The sequence below is a fragment of the Myotis lucifugus genome, unplaced genomic scaffold (assembly GCF_000147115.1).
Source record: "Myotis lucifugus unplaced genomic scaffold, Myoluc2.0 scaffold_298, whole genome shotgun sequence".
NCBI classification, from domain to species: domain Eukaryota; kingdom Metazoa; phylum Chordata; class Mammalia; order Chiroptera; family Vespertilionidae; genus Myotis; species Myotis lucifugus.
The window spans coordinates 1,062,176-1,076,193 of record NW_005871346.1 but is presented as its reverse complement, the minus strand read 5'-3'; the positions used below and the strand labels follow the sequence as shown (position 1 = coordinate 1,076,193).

At 38.7% G+C, this 14,018-nt stretch overlaps 1 protein-coding gene across 1 annotated transcript in view; it reads right to left on the bottom strand.

Moving 5' to 3' along the window:
• The window catches only part of FAM35A (family with sequence similarity 35 member A), a 124,516-nt gene that overhangs the window by 76,719 nt on the left and 33,779 nt on the right, over positions 1–14,018 (bottom strand). Inside the window, exons 2-3 of the mRNA XM_023763725.1 lie at positions 3,913–4,008; positions 3,639–3,818 (exon numbers count right to left, since the gene is read on the bottom strand). The gene's annotated coding sequence lies outside the window, so the exon portion shown is untranslated. The remainder of the gene's footprint in view (positions 1–3,638; positions 3,819–3,912; positions 4,009–14,018) is intronic.

The following is a 14,018-nucleotide window of genomic DNA, read 5'->3' as shown; positions in this document are numbered from 1 at the left end:
GAACCCACAGAGAAAGGCGCGGGCTTGAGTGGGAAATTCTACAACTAGGAAAGGAAAGGAGAAAAAGCACACTGAGACCTCAGAGGGAGGGTGCAAGAAAGTGCAAGAGGTTTTGGAGGAGCTTGCGGGCAAGGGGCTGGCGACTGGAGGACCCGGCTGTTTTTTTTGAACCGGGAAGGGAAGTCCCAAAGCCCCCTTACTGCTCTGAATTCCCAGTTTCCGGGGTGGAGTCTCTGGGGGACCCAGACTCAATACAGGGGAGAGACTGGGACTTTCTGGCAGCGGAGCCTGGCCTTTCTGCCAGGGGCAAGACCTTGAACTTCGGGGGCGGTTTTTCTTCGGGGGGGGGGGGGGGGTTCTTGCAGCGATTACCAGGACACTGAGACGCGGGGCCCTTAGGGCAGGGCTGAGAATCAGCGGCAGGGCTGAGATCAGCCATAGCTGCTTGCTCTGAGACCCCGCCCCACCCAAGCTGCAGCAGAGGCTTTTGCATATGAATGCCCTGGCCCTTTGCAATCTAAAATTACCTAACAAACTGCACCTGGGCCAGACAGACCCAGAACTTCCAAGAGAAGGCCCAAGGCCCCACAGCAGCTTGCATTGCTTCACAGCTGGGCCTCATTTGGGCACCTCCAAACCCCAAACAAGGAAGGGGAAAAACCTGGGTAGCCTCAGGCAGAGGCTAAATTAGCACCTCCTTAGACCCAAGAGCCAGTGTACCCAGTGGTCAGAGTGGGACCATCCAATTACAACTCCTCAGATCCATAAGGGACACACTCAGGGGGCAGACTCAGTGAGCAACAAAGCCCCACTGAAGCAAGTCTTGCCTCATAAGGGTGTCTTCAGCACAGAAGTTCTCCCACCGTAGACACAGCTGACTCTCACAGCCAATTGGCCTGGAGGTCAATTCCTCCCAGTGATACCTACAACAATCAAGGCTTAACTACAACAAGACTCTGCTCAAAGCCCACAAAGGGGTGCACCAAGAGTGTCCACCTCAGGTAATTGGGGAGGCTGAGCCACTGGGCCCTATAGGACACCTAGCACACAAAGCCACTCTATCAACACAGGGAAGCATAAAAAATGCGGAGACAAAGAAACAGGTCACAAATGACAGAAATGGAGGAAAGCAAACTACTGGACATAGAGTTCAAAACTACACTTTTAAGGTTTTTCAAGAACTTTCTAGAAACCGCCGATAAATGTAGTGAGACCCTCAAGAAATCTAGTGAGACCCTCGAGGTTATGATAAAGGAACAACTAGAAATTAAGCATACACTGACTGAAATAAAGAATAATATACAGAGATCCAACAGCAGACAAGAGGATCCCAAGAATCAAGTCAAAGATTTGAAATACGAAGAAGCAAAACACACCCAACTGGAAAAACAAAAAGAAAAAAGAATCCAAAAATATGAAGATAGTGTAAGGAGCCTCTGGGACAACTTCAAGCGTACCAACATCCGAATTATGGGGGTGCCAGAAGAAGAGAGAGAGCAAGATATTGAAAACCTATTTGAAGAAATAATGACAGAAAACTTCCCCTACCTGGTGAAAGAAATAGACTTACAAGTCCAGGAAGTGCAGAGAACCCCAAACAAAAGGAATCCAAAGAGGACCACACCAAGACACATCATAATTAAAATGCCAAGAGCAAAAGACAAGAGAGAATCTTAAAAGCAGCAAGAGAAAGACAGTCAGTTACCTACAAGGGAGTACCCATATGATTGTCAGCTGATTTCTCAACAGAAACTATGCAGGCCAGAAGGGAGTGGCAAGAAATATTCAAAGTGATGTATAGCAGGAACCTACAACCAAGATTACTTTATCCAGCAAAGCTATCATTCAGAATTGAAGTCAGAGCTTCACAGATAAGGAAAAGCTAAAGGAGTTCATCACCACCAAACCAGTATTATATGAAATGCTGAAGGGTATTCTTTAAGAAGAGGAGGAAGAAGAAAAAGGTAAAGATAAAAATTATGAACAACAAAGTGACAACAAATACATATCTATCAACAAGTGAATCTAAAAATCAAGTGAATAAAAAATCTGATGAACAGAATAAACTGGTGAATATAATAGAATCAGGGGCATAGAAAGGGAGTGGACTGACAATTCTCGGGGGGAAGGGGCTGTGGGGGTGCGGGAAGAGACTGGACAGAAATCGTACACCTATGGACGAAGACAGTGAGGGGGGTAAGGGCAGGGGGTGGGGTGGGAACCGGATGGGGGGAGCTATGGGGGGGAAAAGAGGAACAACTGTAATAATCTGAACAATAAAGGTTTATTTTTTAAAAATCGTTTTTCTTGAAATAAAAAAAATTTTTTTTAAAGCTATGGTACATTTACACCATGGAATACTATGCAGCAGTAAAAAAAAAAAAAAAAAAAAAAAAAAAGGATCTCTTACCCTTTGAGACAGCATTGAGGGACCTGGAGAGTATTATGCTAAGCAAAATAAGCCAGTCAGAGAAAGACAAATATCACATGATCTCACTCATATGTGGAATCTAATGAATAAAATAAACTGATCAATAAAATAGATCCAGAGACACAGAAGTATAGAACAGACTGTGGAATCTCAGAGGGAAGGTGGGGGAGGGTGGGTGGGTGAGAAGAGATCAATCAAAGAACTTGTGTGCGTATCTACATAACCCATGGACACAGATAATAGGGTGGTGAAGGCCTGGGGTAGGGGCGGGCTAGATGGGGTCAATGGAAGAAAAAAGGGACATATGTAATACTTTCAACAATAAAGATTTAATTTTTAAAAATTTTAAAAAGAGGACCCAAATAAATAAAATCAGAAACAAAAAAGGACAAGTAACAACTGACACTTCAGAAATGCAAAGAATCGTAAGAAAATATCATAAACAACAATATGCCAACAAATTCAACAATCTCATAAATAATAAATTACTAGAAACATACAATCTTCCAAAACCGAATCAAGAAGAAACAAAAAATCTGAACAGATTGATGGCCCTGGCTGAGTAGCTCAGCTCCTTAGAGTTTCGTCCCAACGTTGTGGGTTTAATACCCACTCAGGGCAGATATAAGAATCAATCAATAAGTGAAACAACAAATCAATGTGTATGTGTGTGTGTATATGTATATATATATATATATATATATATATATATATATCAAGTCAATCAATAAAAATTAAGGATATGTATATTAGCAAACTGAATCCTGCAACAAATTAAAAAGATCATACACCATGATCAAGTGAGGTTTATTCCTGGGATGCTAAGTTGGTACAATATCCACAAATCAATTAATGTGGTACACCACATAAACAAAATGAAGGTTCAAAATCATATGATCATATCAATAGATGCGGAAAAAGCATTTGATAAAATCCAGCAACCATTTATGATAAAAACTGTCAGCAAAGTGAGAAGAGGGACCATACAGCAACATTACATAAGGCAATGTATGACAAACCCACAGCTAACGTTATACTCAGTGTGGGCACCTCTCTCAGTTCTGGTGCTCTCTGCTGGGGAGCCCAGCTTGGGGTTCAGACCCCAGAGTTCTCAGTGGGAACCCCCCACAGCTGAGACAGCCCTCTGGTACTTCCGCTGCTGGCTGTAGGAGCCCAGCCAGCCCTTTCACTCCTCCCGCCTCCCTACCAGTCTCTATGCGGTCTCCGCTTTCCGTCCTCGGTTATCAGGGTTCTCTTCAGCTGGTCCTCAGTTGATTTTCAGAGTGGTTCTTCTGTATTTTAGTTTTATTTCCAGTTTGGTCCTGGGAGCATGTCAGTGTAGCTTCCACTTACTCCGCCACCATTTTGGAGTCCACTACAAACATAACTTTAAATAAAAGGAACAATTTGAAGTATATATCAATATACTGACTTTAAAAATGGGCCTGAGAATAAAACACCAAATTCAGAATCGTGCTTACCTGTGAGGGAGATATGAGAATGTATTGAATATGTGTATGTTTTTAACTAGGCAGAGGTGTTCCTATATTATTTTAAACATATTGTTTCTTAAAACCCTAGAATAAAAAACATTGAGAAGCAACATAAAGAATAATGTATTAGCACTATTATTGTGTTAGCAACTAAAACAATAATATGCTGCAATGTTCAAATAGTTAATAACAGGGAATTACTACCAAGGGGGGAAAAATTATAGTAAGCTTACGTCAAGTTTTGACCCATAACAAATCAAAGAGGACTAAGCATCATTAACTGCTATAACCACATATCTCACCCTCATCTAATCCTTATAGAAAGAATAAATTGCCTAAGAAATAAGTTAGTATACCAGATCTAATTAACATTTGACAAGTTACATGTCATTTATTAGATTGGCCATGAGAGGGCCCCAAACAGCACAGCAAAAACCTTCAAGTTCAAAAGATCTCAAAACCAAGTTGAAGAGCAAGAATATATTATACTGACATACAGGTGGGAATACTTAGATATATTCAAATTAAATGTATAAACTTACTATGATAATGACCTCCCCTGTCTCAAATCTTTGGGTTTCTCTCCAATAGTTTCTTCCCCTTTAGCTTCAAATCTTTAAAAACAAAACAAAACAAAAAACAAAAAACAAAAAAAAAACTTCTATGTTGCTTGTCCTTGTTCTCACTTCCCATTTATCCTTTTACCCATTTAAATATGGCTCTTACTCCAAACATTTTGCTATGACACTATTTTGCTATGGAAGCAAACAACCTGTAACAGTCAAATCCAAAGGTCATTCTTCAATCTTTGTCCAACTGCCATTTGAAATTATTTATCAAACCCTCGTTTTCTTAAAACATTCTACTTTTTTGAATCTGTGAGACCATCAAATTGGAATTCTTTTGTGTTTAAAAGACAAGTAATTATTGATTTATTCATTTAGTCACTCGTGTAACAAATATCGACTCAATGCTACAAGCCAGGCATTAATGCTAGGTACTGGGAACTCAACAATAACAACAAGGATCTTTAATAGTCCAATGGGAGACATAAAATGACAATCATAAAACAGTAATATCGAGCTACCACAGGATTAAATGCAGGGTGTCCTTACAAGGGAGAAGCCTGGGGCAACTCAACCATTATCTGCAATTTTAGTGACAAAATTTTAAAGCTGAATTTAAATATTCAGAAAAAAAGGAGTACATATAGGCCCTGAGTCATCCCGATATCCCACCCCAACGCAGGACCCAGGAAAGCAGTCTGAGCTGTCTTACCCAAGGGAAAGGCCTGCTACAGGTAACCTCCAAAATGGTTAATGAGTGTAAGACACTCGCTGCTTCTGTGTCCTAAGTGCCCTGCAATCTGACTTCCATTTGCCATCTCTATTAAGACAATAGTAAAGTCCAAATTGTATAAGCACTCACAGTGCTTGACAACTGTGAAACTGTCCTGAGTTTTTAGAACACTCCACTTTCCTAACTAGTTCTTCTACCTCTCTGAATTTTCTCACTTCTTCCTTGGCCCATCCCTTCTTTTCATTCCACACAACTCTGCAGAATTTATCTAATTCTATTCATTTAACTACTAAATACCCGATTTTGCTTTACCAATACATAACTGAACCAACTACACCCCCTAACATCAGACATATTTTTAATATCACTTTATTTGAGACAATCACAGTAGATTTAAAAAAGCAATGTTCTTTTTATTTAGCCTTTCTTTTAAAAAAATGTTTTTATTCTTTTATTTTTTAAATATATTTTTATTTATTTCAGAGAGGAAGGGAGAGAGAGAGAGAGATAAAAACATCAATGATGAGAGAGAATCATCAATCGGCTGCCTCCTGCACGCCCCCTACTGGGGATTGTGCCCACAACCCGGGAATGTACCCTGACTGGGAATAGAACCATGATCTCCTGATTCATGGATTATGCTCAACCACTGAGCCACACCAGCTGGGCTCTTTCTCTTTTTTTCTATTTTTGTAAGTTTATTTGAGCCAAATTGACAACATATGCAGAGAAGCAAGATATCAAATGTCCCTTCGCCTCTTCACTGAATGGAAAACCTGACTACATGACCCTGTATCCAGACCAGATTTACAGAATCTTTGGATTAAAGTCTGCCCTCTGGGCAGGGGGAGGTGAAAACATGGGTGACACAAAGCAGCCTTGAGAGTTCAGGGATGATCTCCCAGGATAAGAGATGACTAAAGCAAATCAAAATTCTATAGACACAGTCATTTGTACATAATAATTACTTCAGCAGCCTTCACTTATTTGTCTAAATATACATCCCTAGAGGCATGGGACACCTCCACACAAAAAAAACTGACTAGAAAGTATGGTCCTGTTAATTCAAAACACAGTTTTTTTTAAGTCTTTATACCCAAGGCTGCTGTGTGTGTGTGTGAGCAGGGCAGGAATAAAATGTGCTGAGGGCCAGGGGAAATAAAATTATTTATCAAAGAAAAAAATCATAGACTGAAGAGTTCAGTTATGGACAACTGATATATTTCAATGATTCTAGATATGTTTTGAGTGTACTTAGAGGGTTAAAGCTCATTAAGATACCAGATGAAACTTCAAGTACATATCCATTACCAGGGTTAATAATTATACAATTTCCCAATCTGCAGAAGGCCACTTCAGTCGGAAAGACCAATACAACCATGATCCTTTATCTTTAGAGTGGTCAGAGTCTGATGAATGGGTCAAAGATTTATAAAACAGGATGAACTGTATCAGCAGGTTTTGTCTTTGCAGAACACTGCAACTAAAAATGCTTATTACAAAATACATGTAGTGAAAAGACAATATCTATCCTCTTACCAAACTAAAAACTCACTGTTAAATGTCTCCATTCTATCTTATCCAAAACACTAAGCACCATACAGTTATTCAATAGCATCAAAGGATAGAATAATAAGGCAGCATACAACTGTAATTAAAAACATGGGTTTTGAAGTAAGATGGATGTGATTTGTTAAAACCCAACTCTGCAACTTACTAAAAATGTAAACTTAAAATTGTTGACACGGGTTCATTACACTATTCTTTCTTTTTCTGTATATTTTGAAAACATCCATAATAAAAAATTAAATTTCTTTACATGTCAAGTGGGGATTAAGTTTCTTTATCTGTCAAATGAGAACAACATCAATTACTATCTGACAGTGTTTGCAAAATGGACCCAAACAACGTTAGTGTTAAACCTCAGAAACTCTAACCAGAGGGAAAGGGGGTGAGGGGAGGTAGAAGAGGGTATAGGGAAGATAAATGATGCCAGAAGGTGACTTGACAGGGTGTTAAACACACAATGCAATATACAGATGATATATTACATAACTGGACACCTGAAACCTATATAATTTCATTAATCAATGTCACCCCAATAAATTCAATAAGAGAAACTCTACACATACATACTTGGTGACACAAACAAAAACCAACCCATTGTATTTTCTTGAAGTTTTTTTTAATTGTGTATTTTTATACAGTTGTAACCATAAAATTGAATTTTGTATTTTGTTTCAACCCATATATGGTCACCTATAATCTTCCTAATCATTTTTACTGCTAGCCTAATATTTTAATAATGAATCTAATTTAGTTAGCCACTACTCTTTAGTTCATTAATTTGGTCTAAACTGTCACTATTATAGCCATTGCTGTAATAAATTATTTGGGACAGTAGCATTAATTTTCAATTATTTTTGTGATAAACTCCCATGTATTTGGATTATTGGGTCATATGGCTCTTGATATTTATTATTATGTTGTTTGCAAAAGAATGGACACTTTAGAATGCCATAAACCATGGCCGAGACTCTCAGTCTTACCACAACTTTGTTAGCATTTGAAAAAGTAAGTTTACTAGTTAGAAGTGCTTTATAGTTGCTTTACTTGCATTTCCCAATTGAAAAATAGTGAATTTTAAATTACATTTGGATTATTATCCTTAATATATGAGGAGTATGCAAGCATGTACAAATATGGACATACAAAGTAATAGAAAAACAGGTTAAGAAGACAGGCAGGTATATATCACAGAAAAAAACACATAGTTAAAAAGACTGAAAACATTCATTCTCCTAATAAAATGAAAGAAAAATTATAAATTAATGAGAAAACCTTTCTACCTATCAAACTAGCAAGCGTCCATGTAGAAGGCTCAGGGTGCAGGGAAGTGACTGCCACTGGCAGCAGTTTAAACTAGTAAAGCCTTTCTGCGAAGCGACCGGGCAGGGTACATCAGAGTCAAAGTCCTCCTCCCTCTGCACGTCCCACTTCTAGGAACATGATGAAAGGGAAAACAGGCTGTACATTCTCACAGACCTAGCTACAAGGATGTTCACAGCAGTGTGTGCATGTTAGAAAAGAAAATGTGCATTGATTGTGGTCTGGTTGAATAAATTATGATATAACCATACAAAGGCAAACACTGTAGCCACTACAACTTGTGAAGACTATAAAATATCATGCAAAAGTTTTTCTTCAATATACTGATATGTAAAATAAGGAGACTATAGAAAATTATGTATGGAAAGATTTTATTTATCTTAAAAAAAAACAGTATTCAGTTTTCCAGCATTAACTTTGAAGTTAGAAACCATTTCTTCTCGTATATAAAAAAGATGTGTGTTTTCCATAATGACTGGTACAAGTGGTGGTAAAAAAGTTGTTCTTTTATTCTTTAATCTTTTTTAATTTTAAAAAAATATGTTTTTATTCATTTCAGAGAGAACGGGAGAGAGAGAGAGACAGAAACATCAATGATGAGAGAGAACCATCAATTGGCTGCCTCCTACATGCCCCCTACTAGGGATCGAACCCACAACCTGGGCATGTGCCCTGACCAGGAATCGAACCATGACTTCCTGGTTCATGGGTCAATGCTCAACCACTGAGCCACACCAGCCAGGCCTTTAATCTCATTTAATCAATATAATTTGTTATCTTAATTCATTGTGCTAAGAAATAACACTGAGTGCCGAACCGGTGTGGCTCAGTGGATAGAGCCTCGGCCTGCGGACTCAGGGGTCCCAGGTTCGATTCCGGTCAAGGGCATGTACCTTGGTTGCGGGCACATCCCCACTGGGGGGCATGCAGGAGGCAGCTGATCGATCTCTCTCATCGATGTTTCTGGCTCTCTATCCCTCTCCCTTCTTCTCTGTAAAAAATCAATAAAATATATTTTTTTTTAAAAAAGAAATCCTCAGTAAAATCTTTTTTTTAAAAAGGGGGGGGGAGGATGGTGGTTTAATGGGGGGGGGGATGAGGACACATTTGTAATACCTTAACTAATAAAGAATTTAAAAAAAAAGAAATAACACTGAGTACTGATAACCTGTGTACTATGTACACTCACGCTGAATTCTTTACTCTTTTTTTTTCCAACTGATTTTGAGAAAGAGAGGGAGACAGAAAGAGAAACATCAATCTGTTGTTCCATTCATAAGCACTGACTGGTTGTTTCTTTTAAGGGCTCTGACCAGGGATTGAACCCACAACCCTGGCATATTGGGACAATGCTCTAACCAACTGGGCTACCCAGCCAGGGCTGAACCCTATTCTTAAGAATTACTAATAGTGGCGCTCTCCCTCTCGGGAGCCTTTCTTCCCCACAGGAGTGCATCTCCTACTCTAAGGGACCCCACCAGACTTGCACCAGGGGAGCAATGGGCAGTAGCAGCTTGTCCTGGGCTAAGCCCCTGACCCTGTCTCCAAGGTCCCTTTTCTCTGACTTTTCAGTGAGCCAAGCAGCCCAGCCCAGGCTCTCCTGCTGCTTCTTCTTGCTCTCCTGTGACTACTACTATGACTACTACTACAGAGAGAGAGAGAGAGAGAGAGAGAGAGAGAGAGAGAGAGAGAGAGAGAGAGACATCAATCCATGATGAGAGACAATAATTGATCGCTGCCTGCCTCCTGCATGCCCCACACTGGGGATCGAGCCCACAACCCGGGCATGTGCCCTGACCAAAAATCAAATCGTGAGTTGTTGTTGTTTTTTTTAATATATTTTATTGATTTTTTACAGAGAGGAAGGAAGAGGAATAGAGAGTTAGAAATATCGATGAGAGAGAAACATTGATCAGCTGCCTCCTGCACACCCCCTACTGGGGATGTGCCCGCAACCCTTCAGTCCGCAGGCCGTCGCTCTATCCACTCAGCCAAAACGGTTAGGGCCAAACCGTGAGTTTTAATAAAGGTACTCTCAAAATAAAAAAATTACTAATAGTCACTAAATTCTAACCTCTGAATTTCCTACCTAAAATGTTAGAACACTGCCACATTTTATGGGACTTACGGAAAAATGTAAGAAGCATTATTTGTTCTTCAAAAACAAAAGGAATTGAAATTTAAAGCTAGTATACATTCTTTCATCTGAACTAACAGTTACTAAAACAAACCTCTGAGAAGACAACTGATTGTTCACATCTCTGTGCATAAGCTTTGGTTGCCTTTGCAATAGTCTGGTTTTCAAGTGAGATGTCATGTTCTCCTCACCACAGGTGGCTCTGCAGAGACAGTCTCCCTCCCAATTAAAAAAAATGGCCCACATGGGTGCCGGACCAGCCCATTCTGAGCCTCTGCCCCTCCTACTAGTCTCCAGTGCTTTCTTCTTTACTTCTCTAGTTGTAAGACTTCCAATCAGCCAGCTTTCAGGAGGTTCTCAATGATGGTTGTTCTGTATTTTCATTGTAATTTTGATGTGGTTGTGGGAGGCAGCGAGTACTGGCGTTTACCTACACTGCCATTTTGGTTTGGCCTCAATTTTTTTTAATACTCACGAAGGACATATTTTTTATTGGTATTTATATATAGAAAGGGAAACACTAATGTGAAAGAGAACATAGATTATCTCCAATCAGGGACCAAACCTGCAACCTAGCCATGTGCTCTGACCAGGAATAGAACCCGCAACCTTTTGATATACTGGAGGATGCTCCAACCAACTGAGCCACACTGGCCAGGGCTATGCTGCAACTATAAGGGGCATGCAAGAAGCAGCCAATCGATATCTCTTTCTCATCAAGTTTTTTATCTCTCTATCCCTCTTTAAAAAAATAAGTACATAAACGACTCTTATTTAAAAAAATGAGTAAAATATCTTTACAATATACCCACATAATGGCTATTTCTGGAACTCTATGAATGCATTCAACTTTCCTTCTGGTATCATTTCCCTTTTGTCTGAAAAGTTTCCTTTAATATTTTAATAGCTCAAATCTGCTGGCAATAAAATCTCTCATCTTTGTTAGTCTGAAATATTCTTTTTTTTTTTAAATCTTCACCTGAGGATATGTTATTATTGATTTTAAAGAGACAGAAAGGAAGGAGAGAGAAAAACATTTATGTGAGAAACATAGATCAGTTGACTACTGTAGGCACCTAGCTGGGGGCGCGACCTGCAACCTGAGTATGTGCCCTGACAGGGAGTCCAACCCTTAACCTTTCCACCTACAGGATGATGCTCCAACCAACTGGGCAATACTGGTCAGGGCTCTGTATTTTTTAAGATATTTTTTTACTGAGTATGAAACTATGTTGACAGCATTTATTTTTCTTTCAGTACTTTGAAAAGATTGCTTCAGTATCTTCTGGCTTCCATAGTTTTTCATCTTAGCTTGTTCCTTTTTAAGTAATGTCCTTTTATCCTCTGGATACTTTTAAGAATTTATTTTTTTCCTGACTTTCAGCAGTTTTATTACTATGTTCCCAGGTATAATTTTATTTATGGTTATTCTATTTAGTGTTCTTTGAGGTTCATGGAACTGCAGGTTTGTAATTTTCATCAGATTTGGACTTTTTTTGTCATTGTTTCTTCAAATAATTTTTCTGTTTACCTCCTCTCTCTTTCCTAGGACTCTATACATATATTATACAACTTGATATTGTTCCAAAGGTTACTGATATTCTATTAATAATGTTCCAGTCTTTTTTTTCACTTTCCACATTATTTTGGATAGGTTCTTCTGCTATATCTTCAAGCTCAATTATCTTTTCTTTTGCAGTGTCTAATCTAATGTTAATTCCACTCAGTGGTTTGTTTTCATTTTGGATATTTTATTTTTCATCTCTACATGTTCCATTTGAGTCCTTTTCCTATCACTCATTTCTCTCCTTACCATATACATGTTTTCTTATGCCTTCTTGAACATATGAAACACATTTACAATAGCTGTTTCAAAATCCTTATATGACAATGCTATCATCAGAAATATTTCATTTCCAGTCTCTTCCAATTTTTTTTACTCCTGGTTATGGGTCATTATCCTATTTGATTAATATCCCTAATAATCTTTTATTTGATACTGGACATTTTCATTGCTGGGTGCTGGTTTTTACTGCATTTCTTTAGAGTATTGGTCTTAGCCTGGCCAGAGTGGCTCAGTTTGTTAAGAGTTGTCCTGTGCACCAAAAGGTTGCCAGTTCGATTCACATACCTGGGCTGCAGGTTCAATCCCCAGTTGGGACGTGTATGAGGATTTAAAAAAAAAAAAAAAGAGTGCTGGACTTAGTTTTGGCATACAGTTAAGTTACTGGCAATCAAGATTTAATTTTGCCACACAGTTGAGTTACAATTTAATACTTTCAAATCTTGTTTTAAGCGTTGTTAGTGTGGATTTAGATAGGTCTTTAGTCTATGTTAACCCTACTCAAGGTCTCTAGCCAATACCCCATGTATGAAATAGTGTCTGCACTTTGTATAGTAGAAATACAAGTTATTTCCAGCACTGTGTGAACTCCTGGAATTGTTCAACATACTAATTTTCCCTGTGGCTTTCCCTAGACAAGAAAAAGCTAAAGGAATTCATCACCACCAAACCAGTATTACACGAAATATTAAATGGTCTTCTTTAAGAAGAAGAAGAAAAAAGATCGAGAATATGAACAATAAAATGACAATAAATACATTTCTATAAACAATTGAATCTAAAAATCAAAATAAACAGATAAGCAGAGCAAAAACAGACTCATAGATACAGAGAACATTTTAACAGTTGCCAGGTGGGAGGGGGTTTGGGTGGATGGGTGAGAAAGGTGAAGGGGTTTAGAAGCACAAATTAGTCATAGCCCATGGACACAGACAATAGACAGGTGGAGGCCTGGGATGGGGTGGGAGATGGGTAGAGGGGGTCAAACAGGGGTAGTAAAATGGGAGACATCTTAATACTTTCAACAATAATTTTTTAAAAAATATGCATCTTCGCCCAGCTGGTGTGTCTCAGTGGTTGGAGGTCATGGTTCCATACTCAGTCAGGGCACATGCCCAGACTGTGGGCTCAATCCCCCATGGGGGGCATGAAGGAGGCAGCCGATCAATGAGTCTCTCTTATCATTGATGTTTCTATCTCACCCTCTCCCTTTCTCTCTAAAAATCAATAAAAATATTTTTTAAAAATACATCTTGAAGTTATTACAACCAATCTTGAAATGAGTATACTAATTAAGTGTATAAAATGTATGACAGTTTAATTCCATTTCTCTCCTTTTGTATTCTCATAGTTTTAAACTCTACATCTATTTTGCTGTAAACCCCACATTATTAATGTTTTTGCTTTAAATAGTCATTATTCTATGTGTATGTGTATTACAGATGAAGTTACCAAAAAATTCTCTATATTTATGCAGATATTTACCATTTCTGGTATTCTTCATTATTTTCTACAGATCCAAGGCTCCATTTGGTCTCTGTTGCCTTTTTTTTCCTCATTGAAGAATGTATAGAAATTTATTTAAAGTTTCTCAGGGATGAAAGGAGAGGGAGGTTGACAGTAAACATCACAGCAAAATCTTAAAAATCTATGAATATCCTCCCTCCTAAAGTTCTACTACATATACCAGTGGCCAATTACTTTTATTCTCTCATAAAAAAAACTGAAGACCTGCCAGAAGCCGGTCCATCTTTGCTGCTTGACACAGTTGCTACAGGGAAGAAACATCTTCACAGCATATGTTTCAAGGGACCTGGCGTATATGGCATATGTTTGCTCCCCCTCTTAGCGCTATGTGTTTTAACCAGGACCACCTCCCCAAGAAAGGTTGTTTCCCCAGGTGGGGATTTTTCCCTGGAGTTAGGG